This window comes from Triturus cristatus, chromosome 5_1 (assembly GCF_964204655.1).
Source record: "Triturus cristatus chromosome 5_1, aTriCri1.1, whole genome shotgun sequence".
NCBI classification, from domain to species: domain Eukaryota; kingdom Metazoa; phylum Chordata; class Amphibia; order Caudata; family Salamandridae; genus Triturus; species Triturus cristatus.
Genome location: NC_140587.1, coordinates 808,421,646 through 808,435,795, shown reverse-complemented (window position 1 = coordinate 808,435,795; position 14,150 = coordinate 808,421,646). Strand labels below are relative to the sequence as shown.

Sequence of the window (14,150 nt, the reverse complement as noted above, 5' to 3'; positions counted from 1 at the left end):
CCCAACTATGAGCTTGTTTTCCTCGCACTTGCGCATGCACAAACATACCCACAAACACATGTACTAAACACAGTTTCATTATTGGTTGTATACTTATAATGTAACGTCTGCTCATTTGTAACAACATGTAATTTTGGTTTTTGTTTTATTATTAATGTTGGGTCAGTTTTCAAAATAATATCGTTTGCTAGTATAAAAAAAATTCAACAACATATTTTTTTTAATAGGACAAGAGAAGCATTTTGCAGCAACTGCTGAAGCCAGAAACGATGAGAAACAAATGAACAGGAGCCAGTGGTCGCTCTGTAAGTCATTTTCTTTAAAGATTTCTGATTTCTAGTCATTTTGGTGTAGGAGTGTTTCGTTAGCTGTTTTCCACTTCAAAATGACTATTCAATTTGCATTCCTAGTTCCACAAATCAAAAATGCAAAATTGAAAAACAAAATGAAAAAAATAAATGAATACAAAGCATCCAGTAAAGCGAAAGTCACACAAAACTACATTTTTAAGAGTTGTAGTAGTTATTGTTGGAAAATTTAATGTTTGTAATTTTCTTACTTAAACACATGAAAGGTAACTATGGCACATAAAAGGTAACTATGGTAGAGACCATTCCCCTTAAAGGAAGCCTAGGATAGTGTTGCTATGCATTATTGAAGAATTCTACATCTCTGACAACTATCTAAGACTGATCAAGATAAGCACAAATAGAGATCCCCTGGGCTTTAGGCAAGGCTGTTAAGTGGGATGAAAAAAATAGAGGGTTCCTGAAAGCGGCGTGTCCTAAAATGTCTAACTAGGACTCTTTTCCAAGAAGCATGGCCTATATAATTAAGGGTGTGGCCTGGCCTAAGACATATAAAGTAAAATCCTGTACTTCCCATACTACCACCAGACCAATATTTTAGTGTCACTCTGTGAGCTTTCATTAAAGACGTATCAGACAGAAACAGAAAGGCACATGAACAAGCCAAACATATTGGCTTTGCTATAGTTTGTTAGCAGTATCAGATAAATGAGTAACAACAATGATTTTGTTGTGAATAATTAGAACTGAAAAATGTTTCAAATTTGAAAACATTAGTGAATTAATTATTAGAAGGGATTGGGAAAGGCTGGTAGTCTTTGGAGTGACTTCTTTCAGTCACACCACTTTCCTCTGAAGCCTCTGTTTGACACCTATGCCACATCTTACACACACAATGCACCCAGTCACCTGTAAGCACTGCATTTTCTTTTACTTTTGCACTGTCAATATTTCAACACTGTGTACCTCCTTCACTCACTTTTGCATAGAATCACTATACTAATTGACACAAATTACCATTGCTATGGGCGATCTACAGAGAGCACCATGCAAGACTAATATGCTGCATAATTGTTTTTATAAAAACACAACACCATTGACAAATGTAAGATAAAGTAAAACGTGAGAAATATAAGCAGGAACTGCTTCACTGACATGGATTACCTTAACGGTTTTTACAGTCTTTGCTCACCCGCGTAATGTTTTTTGCCTGTACAGTTAAGGCCATCATTTAAGGGCCGGTCTCACACCAATTCACAGTCCATTTTATATACTGCCAGATCAGAAACCCGGAAGGGCCCGGCCCATCAAAAGGCCTGTCCTTAGGTAAAGAATGAAAACTCTCTGTGGACCAGCTTTCTCTCTATGAGAATCAATGTGAATCTCTGTATTTGTCCCTTTTGCTGCTGCCACCAAAGCTGAATGTCTTGAAAATCTTGACAATGGTGCCAGCACAGGAATGTGCTCAGATATGCATGTGCGAAGTGGGAATTGTGAAGGGATGTTGTTCTGCACCTGGTGTAGAATTTTAGTAAACTCTGTGTGAAGTAAGAGCGCTGTTTTTGTTGTACTCTTTTTTTGTCTGTGACAAATAGTGAGCAGCTCTGTTTTTCAACCAATTTGCCACTATCACTCATATTTGTTGATGCCAGAATTGTTACTAAGAGAGCTACGCATCTGCACAGAGCAAAGGAGGATTTGTACTTTAACATGACTGTAATTGGCTTTCATTGTGATACTAAACAAGGTAAAACCCCAGCAGTACTAGGGACCTGGGGTCATCATATATTTTTTCAAAGAACTGTGGTCTCTAATATACCAGGATAATATTATTAATTGTCAATATCGAAGTAAATATACAAATAATAATCAACAATGGGCGCCACGAGAACAAACATCGGTAAATGCATTCGTTTTTACCGCCTATGTAATTAATAATTTATTTTTGGGTTTTTTTTAGTAAAAATTCTAATTTTCACTTTTGTGAATAAGGCATGAATCCAGGCAGGTAACTGCTATATACCTTAACCATGTTTTATGCTAATGTGCAATCTATGTATATTATTTTACCTGTCCTTGGTAAGAGAGGGAGAGAGACACAGACAGAGAGGGTGGATAGAGCAAGGGAGAGAAAGAGGGTAAGAGAAAGAGCATTAGTGAGGTGCACTGGGAGAGTGCTTTGGGGTTAGCCACAGTAGAGGGGCAGATTTTGCTGCTGGTCAGGATGGAGATGTGCTTTCAGGGTTGGTTGTGGGTGCCAGTGTTGGCAGAGATTCGATGGCTGCATGCCAGAGGTTGAATCCATGGAAGGAATTGTGCGGGGCACTCAGTTTGAATGATAGCGTGTCCTGCAGGTGGAGTGGATGTGCATTGGCAAAGCTGAGCATAGCTGCTAGTGCTTGGATAGCCTCCTCAAGGTTTTATTGAAACATTGTCACTTGTTCTCCTTTATTACATTATCATATCAACTCATATTTTCCAAGCTGCATGGTGGCCCAAAACCCAGCAGTACTGCATGTTTGTAGATGACAGATGAAGCAAGCACACATGGCTTTCTCTTTGTTAAAAGATAGATAATAACATCCACTTAGCAGAGAAGCAGGCTGCATAATAATTACTGAGTAAAATAGCCCCGGGCACCATCCAGAAAACAAATAAATTATAAACATGTGTGCCACAAGGAAGCACTTAAAAACCAAGTACACAAAATTGAGCTGTTAGGCAAATGGTTGTTGCTGTAACACATCACGATGTTATGAAAAAGCAATATATAGTGGTTAGCTTTGTAATAAAATTATGGATCCATCTTTGAGAAATTATGTATAATTACCATTCTGAAATGAGTGTCTTATTCATAACTTGAATATCAGTAAGAATGCATTAGGTCACATTTCATGACAGACTAAGCTTTGTAGCTATCTTTCTATTGTTGTCAAAGGAACTTCCTACTATTGCACCGAATGACGAAGGCTCTGTAGATTTTGGTTTTTTTTTTGTCCTCATTTATACGATTTTTACGGTTATGGTAAACAAGATCACCTTGTCTTGAGTAAAATGGAGACCGCCCTTAGATAGCGAGGTAAGACCGTGTCTTAAAAACCTTCAAATTCTTTGAGTTTATCCATCACAGATCCACCATGATAGTTCCCTCGAATTTGTTGGATCGCATTGAGTAAAATCATTGGACATCCCTTCCTACCCTACCACAAGTTCTTGTCCCAAAGTTCCCAATGCTTATTTCGTTTACTCTTCCCTCTGGATTTATCTAGTTTCCTAACCTTATCTACTGAAAGAAGCCAATCTGCCAACTTAGGGAGAGTTAGAAGAATCCAATTTACGCATACCTTGCGTCTGGCTAATAAAATTAAGACAAAAAATAAGTGTTTTTGATTTTTACTTAATACAATAGTAGATTCATTACTGTCCAAAATGCCAAAAATAACAGTAAAGGTGCTTTACCTTAATGTTTGTTTCTAGAACCTTATCAATAATCTTACCAACTTCCTCCCAAAAAGATCAAGATGAGCACACAGGTGGAACATATGAATATCTTTCGCTTTTGGCTCGCGGCATTTTGGACACTTTTTCGTCACCTGATTATTCATTTTGGATAACTTTTCAGGCGTCCAGTAGGACCTATGTAAAGTAAAAAGATGATTTTTCCTAAGGGGTGCAAAAGCTATAATATACCATTAAAAAGTGCAGGATACTTGCCATTGCTGTTGTCTTGAGCCAGAAATATTTTCTTCCAAATGTCACCTGGCGTAGTAAATTCATCTTCTTCTTTCTGAGTCAGATACCAGTACCATTTCGATACTGCTTTTCGGGCTGGATCTTTTTGTATTTCACCCTCCAATTTCTAGTGGAATCTAAATTTTTCTCTGGTTTCTTTGACCAGTGCACCAGCTGATAATATTTAAACCCTGATATTTCCCCATTAGTTCTTTCCGACAATAAGACTCAACTTTGTAGATTACCACACTCAAAAAGTTCTCCCCATTTTGTTATTCCTGCTTTCTTCTGTGGGCCTGCTAGGGAGTCTTTTAGACAGTCAGGGGTTCCAGGTGAACTCCATATTGGTGCTAGACGGCTATAGTAAGGAATCTTACATACTCTTCTTATCTCGTACCATAGTTTGTACGCTGATCCCAATACCTTTAATTTGACTTTTTTAAAGTATTTCGGATGTCTGAACTTGTAAAGACAGTGGTCGTCTTCAGTTGCAACTTTCCAATAGGAAGAGTAAGATTTGTGTGATCTAAAAAGAATTCCTATGTTCTTAAATTGGAAGGCTCTGTAGTAAGCCAAAAGGTCTGAGCTAGCTATACCACTTCGATTTTTCCTCTGGCATAGCTTTTTCCATGCTATCCTTACTCCTTTAGAGGCCCAAATGAAGGCATTAATATCACTTCAGATCTTTTTTATCCATTGGGGCTTAAACTCCAATGGGAGGGCATTAAATAAAAAGGTAAACTTAGGCAAGATCGCCATTTTAATAACACTGGTTCTCCCACAAAAAGTAAGAGATAGACAGCTCCATGATCTTAATAGTTTCCTCATTTCCTTTACTTTTAAATTCAAATTTACTTGGGCGATTTCATCAATATGTTTTAGGACTTCTATCCCCAGATATTTAATTATGTTATTAAATCCTGTTGTTGGTGGGTTCATATTCCAATGCATAGTCTCAGTCTTCTGGTGGTTGACTTGGTAACCGGAGATATTCTCAAAGTCTGTTAGCAATCTTGTTATAGTATGGAGAGACGTATTTAAATCACTTGTGTAAATCATTAGATCATTGGCATATAATGCCACTTTCATAACCCATCCTTTAAATTTAAAAGGAATAATTTCATGGGACCTCCTAATTGTACTAGCTAGAGGTTCTATGTATAGGTTAAAAAGGTGGGGAAAAAGCGGACAGCCCTGTCTCGTACCTCTTTTAATCTGGAATTCTTTCGATAGACTTCCATTTATGTGAATTCTTGCTACTGGAGCCATACATATGTTCATTATTGCTCTAGAGAAATTGTCCCCCAAGCCGTAATAAGAAATAGCAGCCTGCAAAAATGACCAATGCACACGGTCGAATGCTTTAGCAGCATCAAATGTAAGAACAGCGAGTGGAGTCTTTTCCTGGGTGGCAATATCAATGGCTCCAATAAGTTGGTGAGTGAGATCGTGCAGCTGTCTCCCCCTAATAAAGCCTTTTTGGTCATTACGGATAAGTTTATCTGTTATGGTTCCAAGTCTTGTTGCTAAAATCTGCGTAAAGATTTTGCAGTAATTATTTAAAAGGGATATGGGCCTATACGACTCACATTTAAGGGGGTCTTTACTGGGTTTCAAAATCAAACTGATGGTGGCTTCATTCCATGATTTGTGGAGCGGTTGACCTTCGAAGTAGATGGTATTAAAAAGGTCTACTAATCTGGGGGCCAAGGATTCTTTTAAGACTAGGTAAAGCTCGTTTGGAATGACATCTGGGCCAGTTGCTTTCCCTTTTTTCAAACTATTTATTGCCTTCAAAACCTCGTGTGGGAGCCGGCCTCGTGGCGTGGTCCTGTTCCCCCTCGCCAAGCCGCACGAGGTCCCATGCACCTCGGGGCTCCTCCATTTTGGATTATACGTCCCGCCACGTGACCTTCTGCGTGACCCCGCTTCACCCGGCCTCTGTCCCAGCGAGGCCCGACATCAAGGCGCCAACCCCTGGCCAGGTGGATACCACGTGAACCCTTCCCACTCCCGGCGGAGGGCAGTATCGATGGGACCCCCAACCGTCCTTCCACACCTAGGTGCGATCGCCCCACAGCTCTCCGGGGCCTGGCGCCTCTCCTGCTGGGCGTCTGGCCGCTCCCTACCCGGCCTCTCCGCCCCCTCCGGGCCCAAGGGTCCGGACATCAAAGCGCTCCAGTCCTATATCTGGGGCGACCCGACAGCAGGACAGGAGTTATATCCTGGAGTCAAGAGCCCTGCTGATCGGATCGCGGCTGACCCTACGGAAGAAGACTCATCCTGAACCCACCTCTGAGCCCTGCTGACGACGTCGCGGCTCCACCGGGCTTAAAGACCTTCACGAACCTTTGGGGCCCTGCTGACGCTGTCGCGGCCTGACCTTGTTGAACTTTACCATCAGAGCCCAGCTGACCTCGTTGCGGCTCGACCGAAGCGGACCTACCACCGGAGCCCTGCTGACTGTGTCGCGGCTCAACCCAAGCGGAACTACCACCCGAGCCCTGCAGACGCCGTCGCGGCTCTCCACGTCCGAGTCGCTCCGAGACCAGCACTCAAGGTCTGGCGCAGCGCCTTCCCGTACCTGGCTGGTACTAAGACTGTCCCGCTACCTTATCCCTCTAAAGACATTGAGACTCTTACTGGATCCCTCGATCCCACTGTAAATATTGAACGTACTACGATTGATAAAGAACCAAGTTAAGCAACTGATACGGAGTCCTGTGTGGTGGTATTACTGGGCCTAGTACGAACATAGGAGAAGGACCTCCCCTAGGGGGCTTCTCAGCGGCGCTCGGCTATAACTTTGCGGTAGGAAGGTGCCCCGGAGTAGTCTCCCCGACTCCCCGGTGGTCCTCCCTCCAACATTTGGTGGCCAGCGACGGGATCCGAGCCAGACGCAATCGTACAGGCCAGTAACGCACCCACTACCTAACCAGACGGAAAGAAAAGGGAACCATGGACGGCCAAGAGGCAACCGTGGCCGCAACCTTCCAGCCGGAAAGGTTGGAAGAATACACCCACAAAGAACTGAAACAATTCTGCAAGGACAAAGGGATCCCAACCACAGGATTGGGCACCAAGGAGGAAATGCAGAAAGCCCTGAAAGCCTGGGTAGAACCCGAGACCACTCCACCCCGAGCCGAAGGGACCTCGGCCCGGGACGAAAACCTGCCAACCCCAACCCCGACAGATGGGGGGCGAACCATCCCCGAAACCAGCCTGTCCCGCGAAGTAATGCGAGAACAGAAGAGGGTCCGGACACACGAAATGGACCTCGCCCGACTCCGGCTGGACGGTGAGCTCCTACTGGCGGAGAAGAAAATAGCCTTGGAACAACTACGGCTGCAAGAGGAAATCGAGGAAAAGAAACGGCAGCGGGAACTAGAGGAGAGACGGCTAACCCTCGAGCACGAGAGGAGCCTCAAGGAACTTGAACTAAAAGCTAAAACGGGGGAGACCAGCACCCCCGGAGCCCGGGACGCTCTGCCACTGACCGAGCCAAAGGTTCACATCCCCAAGGATGTCGTCAAGGAGTACTATAAAAATGACGACATCCAGCAATGGTTCCGAGCGTACGAAGTAGCCATGACCTCCCATCGGGTACCCCGGAAGGATTGGGGTGCCGGCCTATGGGGGAGGTTCCTCAGCGAGGGCCGGGATACCCTGTTGCAACTCCCCGACGCGGTGATGACATCATACGACCACATGAAGGAAGCCCTACTCACACGCTACGGACTATCAGCCGAGATGTACCGGCAGCGCTTCCGGGACTGCAAGAAGCTCCCCGGTACCACGTGGGTCGAATACGTGGACTTCTTCAGCCGAGCATTTGAAGGATGGATCAAGGGAAGCAAGGTCACCTCATACAATGAACTGTTCGACCTCATTGTCTGGGAGCACCTCGCCAACAACTGCTTTGTTGAACTAAGGCAACACCTCCTGGACAGTAAACTGACCGAGCCCCGGAATCTCGCCGCCGAAGCAGACCGATGGGTCAACAACCGGGTCCCCCGGAACCCCGTGGGGGACTACCAACGGAGTACCACGGGACCTCCCCACCAGCGAGGCGGAGGAGGGGGGTCCCACCGTGGTAGAGAATTCCCAGCCGGGCCGCCCAGAAGCCCGCCACGAGGCCAAGCCACCAACCACACGTCCCCGACCATGGGCCGAAGGGGGACTCCTATCGCACGGCCTGGACCACGGCCGACAGTGACCTGCTTCGGCTGCCAGCAGACCGGCCACTATGCAAGCGACCCGGCCTGCCCCGTGAACCGACGGAACGGGACCGCTGGGCCCCCTCCCCGGCAAATAGCCGCCGCAGCCCTGGGGGAGGGAGAAGACGAGGAGGAAAACCATGACGGCGGGTCCCCCGAGTGGGAACCAGCTGCCATGTCGCTTGTATGCCTGGGCTCCCGAGAAATGGTGCCCCGAGCTGCCATCCCAAGCAACACCCAGAAGTACCAACAGTGGGTCACCATCAATGGACGACAGGCCGAGGCCCTCCGGGACACTGGGGCCAGTGTGACCGCTGTCCGCTGCCACCTGGTGACCCCCGAACAAATCCTGCCGCATGTCCTATGCCCTGTCCGGACCGCGGACAACACCGAGAGCATGTGCCGGATGGCCAGGATCCCCTTCGAGTGGGGAGGAGTGTCCGGCACCCTAAAAGTGACTGTCCGCGACGACGCCCCAGTGGACTGCCTCCTGGGGAATGACCTAGAGAGCTCCCCCTGGGCCCAGGTGGAACGCCGAGAGCATCTGGGGATGCTAGGACTGCCCGAGTGGGTCTGCGCCACCACCCGGTCCATGACCGCCCAACCAGCCGCTGCCACGGCCCCCGACAAGCCGGCGGGCCCCGAACCATCACCCTCCTCCGGCACGGAGGAACCTGACGAGGAGGCTACGCCATCTGAACTTTCCACCGACGAGGCCGCCTCCCTCAGCGAGATCCCCGAGCTGGCCCAGTGGCGCCACGACGGGGGCCCCACCTGCGAACAATTCCAGCAAGAGCAGAAGGCCTGCCCGTCCCTCAAGGGGGCCCGACAGCAAGCGGCCGCCCAGGCTGCGGGGGACCCCACGGGAACCCACTGGGTCTATTGGGACAATGACTTATTGTATAGCGAGCAGAAAGTCGCCGAACTAGGGGCTGGCCGGGTGTTGGTGGTCCCCCTCCGATTTCGAGAGTTCCTCCTGAACCTGGCACATGACGTGCCCCTCGCCGGACACCTCGGGCGGGACAAAACGTACAGCCGCCTAGTGACCCATTTCTATTGGATTCGAATGAGAAGAGACGTGGACCATCACTGCCGGTCCTGCCCGACCTGCCAAGCTAGCGGGAAGACTGGGGGTCGAGTGAAAGCCCCCCTCCAACCATTTCCAACCGTCAACACCCCGTTCGAACGAGTGGGGATCGACATCGTGGGGCCCCTCGACCCCCGAACCGCCCTGGGACACCGCTTCATCCTGGTACTGGTCGACCACGCCACCCGATACCCCGAGGCCATCCCACTCCGCACCGTGACAGCTCCAGTGGTGGGTCGGGCCCTGATGGGCATCTTCTCCAGGGTGGGGTTCCCCCGAGAAGTGGTGAGCGACAGGGGTACGAACTTTATTTCAAAATACATGAGATCCCTCTGGCAACAATGTGGGGTCACCTATAAATTCACCACCCCTTACCACCCCCAGGGGAACGGACTGGTCGAGCGGTTCAACAGAACCTTGAAGGGGATGATCAAGGGCCTGGAAGAGCCCCTGAGGAGAAGATGGGATGTCCTGCTGCCCTGCCTCCTGTTCGCCTATCGGGAGGTACCCCAGAAATCCCTGGGCTTCAGCCCCTTCGAACTGTTGTATGGGCACCCCGTCCGAGGGCCCCTCAGCCTGGTCAAGGAGGGCTGGGAGGCGCAAGTCCAAGATGCCCCTCCCGACGTCTACCGGTACCTCCTGACCCTGCGGAACCAGACTCGGAAGTTCCGGGCCCTGGCAGAAGCCAACCTCGAAGCCAGCCAAGAAGACATGAAACGCTGGTATGACGAAAATGCCTCAACCATCGAATTCGAGCCGGGCCAGCAAGTCTGGGTCATGTCACCCGTGGACCCCTGCGCCCTGCAGGACAAGTGGACCGGGCCCTTCAAGGTAGTTGAGAGGAAGAGCCCCGTCACGTACCTAGTCGACATGGAGTCCCCGAGGAACCCCCTCCGGGTCCTGCACGCCAACCGGCTCAAGCCCCACTTCGCCCGAACTGAACTAAGCCTGCTGCTGGCTACCGACGATGGGGGCGAAAGTGACTCCGAGCCCCTTCCAGACCTCCTGGGGTCCTCGGCCCAAGACGGCTCCTTGGAGGGCGTCCGCCTCTCCGCCACCCTGACACCAGAACAGCGCCATGACTGCCAGAAGCTGCTGCAACCCTTCGCTACCCTCTTCTCTCTCACGCCCGGGGTGACCTCCTGGTGCGTCCACGACGTGGATACTGGGGACAGTCCCCCTGTGCGACACCGCGCTTACCGAGTACCTGACCGAGTCCGAGCCTGTATACGGACCGAGGTCACCAAGATGCTCGCCCTCGGAGTCATCGAGCCGTCCGACAGCCCATGGGCCAGCCCGGTGGTCTTGGTGCCGAAGGCCGCCGCCCCCGGCACTGCCCCGGAACTCAGGTTTTGTGTCGACTACCGGGGCCTGAACGCAGTCACCAAGACCGATGCCCACCCCTTGCCACGAGCAGACGAGTTGATCGATCGCTTAGGGGCCGCCCGCTACCTAAGCACCTTTGATCTCACCGCTGGGTACTGGCAGATCAAGCTCACTCCCGGCACCCAGGAACGATCCGCCTTTTCCACCCCCGATGGGCACTACCACTTTCGGGTAATGCCCTTTGGTATGAAGAACACCCCAGCGACCTTTCAGAGACTCGTGAACAAGGTCCTGGCCGGACTAGAAGCCTTCAGTGCCGCCTACCTCGACGACATTGCCGTCTTCAGCGACCACTGGGCCGCGCACCTAGGACACCTCGGAGAAGTCCTGGCCGCTCTCCAGAGAGCCGGACTCACCATTAAGGCCAGTAAATGCCAGATCGGTCAAGGATCTGTGACCTATCTGGGCCACCAGGTGGGGAGTGGCCAGGTGGCGCCCCTCCAGTTAAAGGTCGACGCCATCCAGGCATGGGAGCCCCCCGCAACCCAAACCGCTGTCCGGGCCTTCCTAGGCCTCACAGGCTACTATCGACGATTCATCAAGGATTATGGCAGCATTGTGGGCCCCCTGACGGAGCTCACTTCCAAGAAACAGCCCAAGGTAGTGCACTGGACACCCCGCTGTCAGACCGCTTTTGAGGCCCTCAAGGCGGCCATGTGCGCTGCCCCTGTGCTACAGGCCCCTGACTACAGCAAGGAATTTGTAGTCCAGACCGATGCCTCGGAGTACAGGGTCGGGCGGTCCTCTCCCAGCTAGACGCCAAAGGCCTCGACCGACCTGTGGCCTTTATCAGCCGCCGACTGCTGCCGCGAGAACAGAGATGGAGCATCATCGAGCGGGAGGCCTTCGCCGTGGTATGGGCTCTCAAGAAGCTCCGGCCCTACCTTTTCGGCACACACTTCAGGGTCCAAACTGACCACCGGCCCTTGCGGTGGCTCATGCAAATGCGGGGTGAGAACCCCAAGTTATTGCGATGGTCCATCTCGCTGCAAGGGATGGACTTCACTGTGGAACACCGGCCCGGTAACGACCACGCCCACGCTGACGGCCTATCAAGATTCTTCCGCCTCGGCGAGGAGAACCCCCAAGGAGATGGGTGACTCTCCCTGCCTTCAGCTGGGGGGGACGCGTGTGGGAGCCGGCCTCGTGGCGTGGTCCTGTTCCCCCTCGCCAAGCCGCACGAGGTCCCATGCACCTCGGGGCTCCTCCATTTTGGATTATACGTCCCGCCACGTGACCTCCTGCGTGACCCCGCTTCACCCGGCCTCTGTCCCAGCGAGGCCCGACATCAAGGCGCCAACCCCTGGCCAGGGGGATACCACGTGAACCCTTCCCACTCCCGGCGGAGGGCAGTATCGATGGGACCCCCAACCGTCCTTCCACACCTAGGTGCGATCGCCCCACAGCTCTCTGGGGCCTGGCGCCTCTCCTGCTGGGCGTCTGGCCGCTCCCTACCCGTCCTCTCCGCCCCCTCCGGGCCCAAGGGTCCGGACATCAAAGGGCTCCAGTCCTATATCTGGGGCGATCCGACAGCAGGACAGGAGTTGTATCCTGGAATCAAGAGCCCTGCTGATCAGATCGCGGCTGACCCTACGGAAGAAGACTCATCCTGAACCCACCTCTGAGCCCTGCTGACGACGTCGCGGCTCCACCGGGCTTAAAGACCTTCACAAACCTTTGGGGCCCTGCTGACGCTGTCGCGGCCTGACCTTGTTGAACTTTACCATCAGAGCCCAGCTGACCTCGTCGCGGCTCGACCGAAGCGGACCTACCACCGGAGCCCTGCTGACTGTGTCGCGGCTCGACCCAAGCGGAACTACCACCCGAGCCCTGCAGACGCCATCGCGGCTCTCCACGTCCGAGTCGCTCCGAGACCAGCACTCAAGGTCTGGCGCAGCGCCTTCCCGTACCTGGCTGGTACTAAGACTGTCCCGCTACCTTATCCCTCTAAAGACATTGAGACTCTTACTGGATCCCTCGATCCCACTGTAAATATTGAACGTACTACGATTGATAAAGAACCAAGTTAAGCAACTGATACGGAGTCTTGTGTGGTGGTATTACTGGGCCTAGTACGAACATAGGAGAAGGACCTCCCCTAGGGGGCTTCTCAGCGGCGCTCGGCTATAACTTTGCGGTAGGAAGGTGCCCCGGAGTAGTCTCCCCGACTCCCCGGTGGTCCTCCCTCCAACACCTCCTCGATGGTAATTGCTGCATTTAGTGATTTGCAGGAGTCCACATCCAACTTAGAAATTTGTGAATCTTTTAAATAAAGATCTACTGTAAAACCTGAAGGTATTAGATCCTCGGCAAAACCAAAGGAAATGATGGACGGAGTGTTGAACATTGCAAGCACTCACCCCCAGTCAACTGATCTGGGTTTAATCCATCACCGTTCTTTAGCCCACTCTGCCACCCCAGTTCAGACATGGCCATATGCAAATCAGTCTGACCCTGTGCCTCATGGGAACAGTCCAACCCGAACTGCCAAGCCATGTCTTCCCTGGACCGGAAACAAGCTTCCTAGGACCGGTTTCTGGCATTTCAGCCGTCTTCAGCCAGGCTTGCTTGAATCCAATGGCAAAGTGAGCAAGGGACTCATGTCTGAGCATACCCTGCCAACTTATGGCGAACAAAGCAAAACCAAAGGAAATGATGGACGGAGTGTTGAACATTGCAAGCACTCACCCCCAGTCAACTGATTAGATCCTCCTCATACAGCGACTGAAAGAAATCCACGAAAGTTTCTTCTATACCTGACCTGCCTTCTACCTTCCCCCATTCCAGCCCCTATACACTGCCATAATTTTATTGCTGTTAGAATCAGTTTTAAGCTTCCATGCCAGGAGTTTCCTGCTATTTTCCCCATACTCATAATTTGACAGGCTACTGGCATCCCACCTTTTCCTTACCCTGTCCCCCAAATAGAGTGATAATTCATACATCTTTTTTTTTAATTTCTTCTATCGCTCTTTCTTGTTCTTCCTCCAAGGTTGCAGCTTCACACCTCCCTTGCTTATCTAATATATCTGCCTCTAACTGACTAATTGTGGGTCTATTCTCCTTATTCCTTCTTGTTGCTAGACAGATCAAATTTCCTCTAATCACGGCTTTATAAGCATCCCAAACTACATGACTGGATACTTCTCCATTAGTATTAACTTGGAAATAAATTGTTGTTGCGTCCCTCAATTTTCCAATAAGTTGTTGATCTAGCAAAAGTGTTCGGTCTAGTGTCCACCGTGTCTCACCCTGAAGAAAATTGGAGAACATGGCGGCCGGCTAGGAGCTCAGGTCTCGAGCTCCGTCGAGTGAGGTGTACTGACGAACTGTAATAGCTCATAGTGGTTCGTGAATACAAGGATTTCCCCTGAAAAAAGCCGTGACCCGCTTACCTTTAACTGCGGAGGGTGAGCTCGA

General features: G+C 50.5%; 1 protein-coding gene across 1 annotated transcript in view; it reads left to right on the top strand.

The window, feature by feature from the left end:
• The first annotated feature begins 226 nt into the window (after positions 1-226).
• DLGAP1 (DLG associated protein 1) overlaps positions 227-14,150 on the top strand; it is a 1,292,753-nt gene continuing 1,278,829 nt past the window's right edge. The window contains exon 1 of the mRNA XM_085605839.1: positions 227-305. The gene's annotated coding sequence lies outside the window, so the exon portion shown is untranslated. The remainder of the gene's footprint in view (positions 306-14,150) is intronic.